The sequence below is a fragment of the Cupressus sempervirens genome, chromosome 4 (assembly GCF_028749045.1).
Source record: "Cupressus sempervirens isolate cs-2001-9-10 chromosome 4, ASM2874904v1, whole genome shotgun sequence".
NCBI lineage: Eukaryota > Viridiplantae > Streptophyta > Pinopsida > Cupressales > Cupressaceae > Cupressus > Cupressus sempervirens.
Window position 1 is genome coordinate 206,792,788 of NC_143121.1, and position 11,665 is coordinate 206,804,452.

Below are 11,665 nucleotides of genomic sequence, written 5' to 3' on the forward strand. Positions count from 1 at the left end.
ATGATAATCGATAAATTATGCCAAGCTAGTGCACCTAAATAATCGTTGAAGACATGGAATAATGGAAATGTATTGAAGAACATTGTGAGGCACTTTTGTTGTTATTTTATCTAATTGATATCTACTAATATGAAAATCAGGGCATTTTGTTGCAAATTCATGTTGTTTATGATATAGAATGTGATCATTGGGACATGCATGCATTTTTTTGATACTTTATTCCAATTTGATTCATAATGGTAGATAATTTTGGTATGAACAAGGCAGAATGTTTGATAGTCATAACAAAAAATCACCTATCAACCTACAACAAAAATTATGAATTGTTAATATAATGAATAGTAATCATATGCTAACATTGAAGATGAAAAAAAGGCATACCTTAGCATACGTGACATTGCTACATTAGATAAACCATTCATAACCTTCAAGTTCACCAACACTACTATAGAAAATAGAAGAGTTTTTTGGGAGCCTTCATATAGGGGTTGGTGTGACTTCTCAAGTATAGGTATATCAAGACCATCTTCATCATCATTATTAGATACACTAGTACCATCATCATGAGAATCTTCATCATGTGTGCTAGTACCATCTTCTTCAATCATGTCCTCTACCACATTATCTCTTCTTCCATGGGAATGTTATCCTTAGCTTAGATATTCACACCTCCATGTTCCTTTAGTAGGAAATCTACATTCAAAAATCGATGAAAACTATGGTCTCCTTCAACATGACCACATTTCATATAATGAATCTAAGCTATTGTCATTATAATTATTTGATTCTTAAAGTCCTTACACTTTTTTCAAGGATAATTACATTTATTAGCTCTTCTTTGAAGCTCAAACCACAATCTAGCAATCCTCTCATTATTTTGTTCTAGATTCATATTGTCATATGTGGTCTTTCTTCACAAGAAAATATATTTACAAAATTATTGGACATGTAGTACTTAATGTCTATATCTACACATATGGTTTTGAAAGAAAAATTTGGTGTAATTAATGTATATATCTGCAAAAATATTGAACATATTTTACTAAATGTTTACATTTGCACATATGGTTTTGAAAGAAAAGGTTGGTTTGATTAATGATTATATCTACAAAAATATTAGACATGTTGTATTTAATGTTTATATCTACAAATATGGTTTTGAAAGGAAAATTTGGTGTGATTAATTTGTGTATCTACAAAAATATTGGACATGTTTTACTAAATGTTTATATTTGCACATAATGTTTTGAAAGATAAATTTGGTTTTATTAATGTGTATAGCTAAAAAAATGTTAGACATGTTGTACTTAATATTTATATTTTCATGTATGGTTTTCAAAGAAAAATTTGGTCACCTTGCTCAAATTCATCCGCATTATAATATCAACAACTTTCATTGAGCCTTTCCATTACTCCTTGTTTATCATGAGTTGGGTTGTTTAATAGGGAAAGTTTGTATTTATTGTAGAGTATGCACATATCAGAGTTATGATTTTTTATTTTAGTAGTTCGATATGGTTCATTTTGGTAGTTGTTTGGTTTTCCTTGTGTACATGTATAGCTTTGTGTTCAAGAAACTATAGTTAGATATTAACCAAAACATATTACTATTCTATTAATCAAATGTGGTGGTATCAATTTTTACATAAAATATGGACAAATTAGGTGTTTTTCCCCATGTTTCAGATAGTGTCTATCATGAAATGCATAAAAATTGTGGTGGTTATTTTGGGACAATAAAAAAATCCACCTTTCATTAACCTACTCCTTAGAAATCCAAGCAAGAGGAGTAAATATTAGAGCTCTTAAGGAAAGCCTTGTCATAGAAGAATTTTATAGTGTGCATGGAAGATGTGGCCTTCAAAAAAATAAAATGAGCATCATCAATTTCCAAGGCTATAAATATGATGTGCAATAGGATTTTAGCCTCTAGAGGACTAATGATAAGAGATATTGACATCAAATTAGTTATGACTTCTGATGCAAAGTTAGAATGCATTAATCCTTTTTACATGGCTTTCATAGATGTCTATCATATTTTACAAACTAGATTTGGGATCTCAAACTACTTGTCGTACAATAGATGTATATTTTCCACAAGTGATTGTTCCTAGCTATACTAGGCATCACTGTGAAGATTTCTAAAATGTTCAAAACAAATTGCTCACAATATCAATATTAAATGTATGTCTATAATAATTTTATAGAGCACTTTTTGAATCCTTAAACAATTATACACAATATTTTGAATTTGTTTAGGAAGATGTTGTTGGATTATCTTATTGGAAAGAATGCTTCTGAGAGTGGGGCTAAATTAGAAGAACTAGCCTTTTAACTGTTTCAAAACATTAATAACATATTTTTGAAATGAACATGCATGCATATAAATATTAAGCAATCATAAGAAGGTAAAACTGGGGTGGGGATGACACCCACAAAATCACTACAGTAATAATGTTTAACCACTTCTGATGGTCTGCCCTATTAAAGGCCTGCCCTGTCAAAGGCTTTTACACTATATCAATAGTAACTTGGTTAAAGGATTTACAAACTCTTTACATGAAGTGTCACCCTGTCAAAGGATTTAGTCACCTAGTTAAAGGATCAATAAAATAGCTACTAAGCTAACCTATCATCATAAGATTTCCTCTCTAATACAATGTTTAAAGAGTATTAGGTATGATAAACTTGATGGCTTACAGTCCTTCAATTTTTGAATACATGCACTTGATCTGCTCTCTCTAATCTTGATCCTCTATGATTTGATTCTCTTCTCTCTGATATTAGACTTCCTTGTACACTTTTTCCATGCTCTCTATACTCAATCTAATTTTGTGTTCCTTATAAAGACACTTGAAGACTTAGGGATAGGTATGGATCCATGATCCATATTTAATCTCTGATTTTTGCTTATTCCTTGCACATCTCTTACTGGTTGCATGCCTTCTCCATTTTTCTTATTGGCTAAATGAAGATTGCATAGGAAATATAAATGATTTGATCTTATCACTTAAATCTTTTGAGATTTGTTTTATGTCGTCTATGAAAATGGTTTACATCTAAGTTTGTGAAGTCTTATACTCATATGCTGATTCTGAGTTACTCGGCACTTACTGCTTCCTAATGCTCGAAACCTACTATAACTCAGCTTCTGTATATGTTCCTATCTTGCTCGGCATCCTTTAAGACTCAGACCCTAAATAATTCTCGATACTTAGATCATGCTCAGTACCTATACTTACTCAGCACCTGATCTTCACTCGGCACTTGAAGGCTGCTCGGCACCTAAAGATCACTCGACACCTAATGAATTTCCTGACATGGCACATGTTGTGGCTCGGCATACACAGTGTACTCAGCTTCAATGTGAAAGGTGGTTAAGTGTGTTGGCACTCAAATGTCAAAACCATTTTTAGACTAACAATCTCCCCCTTTGACATGAGTGTCAAAAACACTTAACTAAGAAATATTTATCTGATGTTATGAGTACACTTTCTGATATGCTTGATATGTACGTAGAGGTTTATCAAAAATGTGTAACTTAATAAAAAAATGTGACTCCCCCTGAGTTGATCATGCTAATGTCTTGTGCTGTTATGCTTAATGTTCTCTTTAATATATCTTCAACATTGAGTTTTGACTCCCCTTGAGTTGATCATGCTAATGTCTTGTGCCGCTATGCTTAATGTTCTCTTTAATATATCTTCAACATATTATCTCCCCCTTAGAGTATTATCTCCCCCTTTTTGATACTTATGTCAAAGGGTCCTAAATAGTAATGCCATGTTTGGCCAAAAATGTCTTGTTTACTTCAAGGAGTATTTGGAGACCTGCATCCCAATTATTTAAAGCAATTTCCAATGACTTTTGTTGGATTGCAAGCTCTGCTACGAGATCAACTAGTCCTTCATGTGTAGAAATATTAGGATCCTTCTTTAGGAATATTTTTGTATACATTTGCTCCTTGTGCAAGACTTCTAAGTGAGGAGTAATGGAGGCTTGAATTTGCATCAGCTTTTCTTTGATAGTGGCCTCTTTTGCTGATAATGCAACTAATTCCCTCCGAGTGTGTAAGGTATGAGAAAATTTCTTTTCACTCTGTGCAAGATCTGAGGGTAGTTGCATGTTGGAGAGTTTTAATTTACTCTCAAGGTTCAAAATTTTTTGATTTATTTTGTGTGTGAACCTAGAAAAATCACACAATTTGCTGTAAAGGGAAAATATGTTCCCTAATATACTTTTTACATTTTCCATTTTCTTGGCTAGGTCAACCTGTCCCAAAATTATGTTGTTAACTATTTTTTGGTTGACTTTGCCTATAAACTTCTTTTCTGACCATTCCATTAGTTTTACATTAGTATCATTGTCTTCATTATTTACTTGGTCAACTATATCAGATAATTGCTCAAGTATTGGCCTATCTACATCTGGAGGTTGAAGACTAAAAGCATCCATGAATATATATTTTATTTCATTCATTGCCTGCTTGTATTTGTAGTCTTTTCTCATTGCCTCTTGTCTCCTCCTCTTATCCAATGCACTCTATATTTCATTCATCTTTTCCTCATTAAGGGTGTTTGAATCATAATAGCGTATTTTGATTTCTTCATCAAGCTCAGGAATACCATAATATATGGTCTTGGATACCCTTGTAGAACTTGAACTTGGTGTACTAACATGTAAAGTTATCTTTTTAGTACTCTGCTCATGACTGGGTTTGGTGGGAGTTGCTGTTTTTGGTAATTCAACCAAAGTTTGAAATGCAAATTCCTCTTTATTTTGGGTTTCTTCCTTCCCCTCTTCTTCTTTCTTGTCTTCTTTCTTTCTTGTGTGTGTACTCACTATCTGAGTTGTTGTCCATGTGATTACCTCTATTGTTGCACTCGGCTCCTGATGAGTTTGAGTGACTAACCTTGGTGGTTATAGAGGTGGTAGAAATGTAAGCCCAGTAGTTTGAATGATTTGAGGTGGTTTTTGTGATGGAACCCTAACCTCTTTGAGTTTATCTTCTAACTTTTGAAGATTATCCACATTGACCAATATGGGATTTGTACACAATTGTGCTTGTAGATTTGTTTGGTCAAGGATCTTAGTAAGATCTGTTGCAGTTAATGGATCGATGTTTTGACATGTATTATCAACAACATCCTTAATCTTTATGATTTCTACAAGTGTGGTAGGTGGGTGAGGTGAGCTAGGAGGTGAAAGATGTGTGCTTTGCGCATTCTGTTGTTCATCAATTCCTTTGTCTTCATCTTCTCTTTCCTCCTCTCTTTCTTTCTTATTTTCCTCTTCTTCAACCTTTTTCTCTTCTTTAGTTTTCTCTTCTCTCCTCTTTCTTCTTTCTTCAGGTTTAGCAATAGCTTCTTCTTTGTATATTTCTTCAAGAACATCTACAAATGTTTTGTACAAGTTTTTCCATACTCTTGTTGTTCTCTGCACAACTTCTTCAATTTTGTTTTGTAGGATGGAGAATGCCCTATATTTGGGTGTAAACCTTTCGTTATGCCTTTTGACTACTTGAGTTACCTATTCTTTTGTCAAATTAGGCAGTAGGTTTTCTAGGGTTGATTCCTTCATCTCTTTCTCCATCATTAGGAAAAAATGCCATTTGTCTTCTATAATTTTAGATAATTCCTTTGGCAATTGTCCATCTAGTTCAAGAGGTGTATACTTGAACTGTGCCATAAATGCATAGACTGATTCTTCTATGCTATTTTGTTCCTCTTTACTAAATTTATTGAAATCAATCTTTTTCATTTCATTTATGTCTCCATTCCTAATCTTCTTACATAATATATCAATTGAAGATTTAGGAGGACTTACCTCTTCAGCCTGATCTTCTTCATAAGTATCAGGTTGGGCCACATATCTTTTCCTTTTCTTTGGCTCTTCCTATGCCTTTGTGTTTTTCTTCTTTGTGGCTTCCTCTTTAGCCTTCTAGGTAGAGGCCCTTGTTGTAGCTCTGGTTGTTGGCTTCTTTAGTGTTTGCACGATAGCTTTCTTTGGTGGGGGCTGAGAAGCAGGAGAGGTCTTTGTTTTACTTTTAATGACTCTGCCTCTGATGGGTGCTTCCTTGGTTTTTGTTTCCTCGGCACTCTCATCTTTTTCTTCTCCTTGTCTTTGAAGTAGTTTAAGTGGCTCTTATTCTGGCTCAGCTTCTTCTCCTCCTTCACTAATCTCTTCTTCTTCACCTACTACACTTGATTCTTCAACACCAAATTTCTTCTTTATCTGTTTTACCAACTTGTCCTTTTTCTTTACTGCTGAGGCTGTCTTGAGTTTTGTAACAACTCTTGATATTACAGTGTCATATGCCCCAAATGCCTTGGCAGATTTGTCCATTTCCTTTGCAAGCAAAGTTGTGATGGCTGCCCAAGCTTGGTAACCATCAAGTTCATATCCTAATAGTCTAAGACATCTTATCCTTGGAAGGATTTCTTGAATGTAGGTGTAATCAATATCAACAAGAAAACATATGTCATTTATATGCTTTTCTACCGGTGAGACTAGTATCCTCATTCTGTTCTTCATTGCATTTTTGAAATCCTCAAAATAGATAGACATTTGATCATCAAAGCTATCTCCCATTTGTGCAGTGAAATCATTAATTTGATAAAAAATGGTTTTATTTTGACTCCAGTTGACTTTTCCAAATGAAGGGAATTCCTTCATTACATAGAAAAACATACAAACCAACACTGAAGAAAATTTGCACTGTGCTCCCTTGGATTTTCTAAAAGCTCCAAGATTTTCATTAATTTTCTACAACAAGAGCTTTGCAAGATCATAAGTGTGATCTTTCTTTACAAGTTTATGTGCCACATCTACTGCTATGCAAGGTACACTATTTAACCTACTAGATTGGTAAAACTTATGTGACATGATCCTTATAGAAAAATATAAAAGGGGATCAGTTACGGTGTCTATAGTCATGCGTCTATTGTTCCACTTTTCTCTTGTGTTCTTCTCAATTGTTTCCTTCTTTTCGCTTCTCAAGGTTTTTGGCCGATCTAGGGTTGGAAAGCTAGTAACCCTATGAACCATCTTCTTGGTAATCTTGACTTGCCCTTGTTCTCACCAGAGTGATCCATCATGGATTTTGCTGAGTATAATGTGTATCCACTCATTTTTTAATACTATTGGAAAACACTAGGGCTTTGGTTAAACCCTTCTTTTCTATGACAGAAAACTCATCTTTTAGAATACCATTATCATAGATTTTGTCATAGGCATTAAATATTTCCAAATCTCCTATGGCCCCTATTTTACAATTATAGAATTTTCACACATCCTGAACCATGACAACTTTTTCAGGGATGGCAGATAGGGCACCAGCGGGATCATTTTTGTATGCAACCTTTGGTATTGGTCTAAACTCAGGTTGTTTTACTTTGTTGCAGACAAGTTGAATTTCATGACTCATTTTCTCTTAGGTCATTTTTGAGCTTGTCGCCATTTTTATCTGAACTAGGTTTTCAACAATTTAAAGAAAAACTTTACAAACTGTAAAACTCAACACTTGAAGGAAATACCTGGATAGATACTTTGATCACTTGGGTAGATGCTGAATTGTTGCAAGTCACTAGTTGACAGCTTGAAAATTGCTTAGACGTGCTCAAAATAATTTCTCTTCATTTAAATGGCTCAAGAATGAATCAAATTTTACTTTTAAATGATAGAAGAAACTTTTTCATTTAATGCATTTTGGTACCTACACTTGTCACTTAGCTTCCAAATGTTTTTGAACTCAGCATCTATTTGGCAGCTATGCTTACTCGACATCTACTAACTTTGATGATTAACTCAGCATGAAAAGTAGTTTTACTCGGCATTCAAAGATGACCCGGCATCATTGTTTGAATTTTAGTCTTAGCATCTTATCTTATGCTTAATTCTTCTTTTTAGTGCTTCTTTGTCTTGGGACTAATGTATGATATATCTTTGTATATCAGTCCCATATATCTCCCTTATGCTTAGTTTGATGAAGTGTGATCACTTGACTTGTTAAGTGAAGTGATCTCTTTGCTTGATGTACTGCACTCATCTTTCTTCTTCTAAGTCTTATTCATTTTTCCTCTTATGAAATCAATCTTTTCTTTTCCTTTGTTGGCTTCAGTATTTGGTGCTTTGGACCTTGTAGGACAGTTCTTACTGGTATGACCAATTTTCAAACAACTAAAACATGTAGTTTGGCTCAACCATATTTTATAGTTTCCCTTGAAATGTGTTCTTATGCAATTCTAGGGCGTATGTCCATATTCTTGACAATAGTGACAACTGTACCTAGTGTTATAATCCCAATGGTAGTGGCTTTTATTCCCTTTTCTGGTTGATTTGATGTCCTCATGGGCTTTGATCTTCATTCAAATGCCCTATGTTTATATTTTTTGTAGGTATGAAAATGTCCGTCAAGTCTTTGTGTTCTTGGGGTTTTGGATTTACACTCTTGTCTCATATGTCCTTGCATTTTGCACTTGTGACAGTAACTCTTGCTTTTATGTGTGTTTGGCTAATTGATTCTTCTACTCCTACAAATATTAGCACTATGTCCCTTTTTATTATAGTAATTAAAAGTGGGTTTAGAATCCTTACCTTTGTCACTTCTTTTCTCAACACTATTTGATGATTCACCAACTTTAGTGCTATTGTATCCAAGTCTTGACGTATCATGTGTTGATCTTGGGCATTTTAGCAACTGTTCAAAGTATTTTATGGCTTCACTTGACTTGTTGAGATTTTTTGCTATATCCTTTTCTCTATTCAATTTATTTTGTAATTGTTCATTCTATATCCTCAAATTAGAGATCCCAATATCTTTCATATTAAGTTCATGATGAAGGCTCATCATTTGAGCAAGTGTATCCATCTGCATGCTTGAGATCCTTGTTAATTCATTACTCTTTTCTTCTAGTCTATTTGCAAGATTTCTTTTGTCATCTCCCATCATGACTCTATCCTCAACTGCTCTTTTCTTTTGTTCAGTGATTTCACATAACATTATGGCCTCTGATTCATGCTCCATCTTGAGAGATCTTATCTCATTTGTTTGAGCTTTGATTTTCTCCATTAGTTTTTCTATTGCTGCATCAAATTCTTTAGTGTCTCCATTGGAAAACACTTGTGTAGTATAAATTTCCTTATAGTGTATGTCATTTTCAGCTATGGCTATCTCCTTTCTTCTTTTTAAAGATTTTCTTAATTCCACCCTTGCTTCCTCTACCTTTTGTAGAGTGAGATGCACATCTATCACTTGGTTTTCAATGATCTTTCCAAATTTGAAAACTTCCATCCTTAGATCTTTTCCTCCAACTATTAGGCTTCTCTTTGAGAGAAACTATGCTCTGATACCAATTGTTGGATTATCTTATTAGAAAGAATACTTCCGAGAGGGATGGTGAATCAAAAGAACTAGCCTTTTAACTATTTCAAAACATTAATAACATATTTTTGAAATGAACATGCATGCATATAAATATTAAGCAATCATAAGAAATCAATATGCATCACCACATAACACTTAAGATTTGGTAACCCATAAACCCTCCAGAAATAAGAAAGTAAAACTGGGGTGGGGATGATACCCACAAAATCACTACAGTAATAATGTTTAACCACTTTTGATGGTCTACCCTATTAAAGTCCTGCCCTGTCAAAGGCTTTTACACTGTATTAAAAATGACCTAGTTAAAGGATTTACAAACACTTTACATGAAGTGTCACCATGTCAAAGGATTTAGTCACCTAGTGAAAGGATCAATAAAATAGCTGCTAAGCTAACCTATCATCATAGGATTTCCTCTCTAATACAATGGTTAAAGAGTATTAGGTATGATAAACCTGATGGCTTACAATCCTTCGATTACTGAATATAAGCACTTGATCTGCTCTCTCTAATCTTGATCCTCTATGATTTGATTCTCTTCTCTCTGATATTAGACTTTCTTGTACACTTTTTCCATGCTCTCTATACTCAATCTAATTTTGTCTTACTTATAAAGACACTCAAAGACTTAGGGTTAGGTATGGATCTACGATCCATATTTAATCTCTAATTTTTGCTTATTCCTTGCATAGCTCTTATTGGTTGCATGCCTTCTTCATTTTTCTTATTGGCTACATGAAGATTGCATAGGAAATATAAATGATTTGATCTTATCACTTAAATATTCTGAGATTTGTCTTATGTTAGCTATGAAAATGGTTTACATCTAAGTTTGTGAAGTCTCAAACTCATATGCTGATTCTAAGTTACTCGGCACTTACTGCTTCTTGATCCTCGACACCTACTATAACTTGGCTTCTATATATGTTCCTATCTTACTCGGCATCCTTTAAGACTTGGCACCTAAATAATGCTCGATACTTAGATCATGCTTGGTACCTGTACTTACTCAGCACTTGATCTTCTATGAATTCTTCATTTTTTAAATTTTCCTTGTCAGAATTCATACTAGAAGATGCCTTAATTTTTATCGATCTAATGGTGTTTCTCACTTCAAGGAGAAAATTGAGATTGATTTTTAGTTGTTTGATAGATTAACTATTCTAATTTTAGATGTTTGAACTTGAAGATACTCAAACAATAGTAGTTTGTGGGTTCATGGATTTGCAAAGCTAAAAGAAATTCACAAGTCCTCTTATGGCTATAAATTCCACATCCAATTCAAAATCAATCATAAAGCACCTTTTTCCTAATCTAGTTGTTTCAACCCCTATTTAATTTGTTGAAACAAAGAAATAAATTGTGGAAGATATAAATTATATGAATAAATAACTTATTTACTATTACTTTACTCTTTTTCATATACACATCAAATATCCACTCACTACTAAATACTACCCAACCAAAAATGATACATGGACTTGAAGACTAGTTTTCAAAGGCAAGTGAAATAGGAGGAACTTGACTTCTAGAATGTGTTGCTCTATCTTAAACTTATAAGGAATCTAAAATAAAATGTTCCATTTTTAGAACAAGGAAAAGAATTAAGAACGTGGAATATAGTGACTATAGGCTGATGAAGAAGTGATCAACAAATAAGTCTAGAGTTAATACACCCCCACCTTGTCCAACTTTCTACAAACGTAACATTACATATATTAGCCATTATAACTTTAAGATGTGTCATCAAATAAATAAAACTAGTTTAAAGAGATTGTAAGTGAAATTTTCATAGAACAAATTGAAAAAATTAACAAAATATTATTTTCAAGTACCTTAATCGTTAACAGAGATGTTGTGGGTGCATATATATCAATTTGATTAAATTGTCCTTTGAATGAAAAATAAAACTCTTTATTATATTATGTTGAATTTTGAAATCTGGACATCACAAGCGTGAATGCAATTATCACAAATATGGTGTTGAAGTTTGTGAGTGTCTAATGCATGAACTGTATTGGGTTTGTGCTAGGTATATAAAGTTTTCTTGCTTATCTTACTATCATTACCTTTTGGTATATAAAGTACTTGTGTTTTTCAAACATCATAAAATTGCACGCCTGGTATTAGATCCTTATTTCTATAGAGCTCTTACTTTCACTTGGTGGTTGACGAGTTCTGTTTGTTTATTTTGTGATAATTTCTCCTCAAGTTATTTTGGTTATGGAAAACATAATAGGGCAGAAAATGGATTTTTTGTAGGGTGATTTGACTTGATTT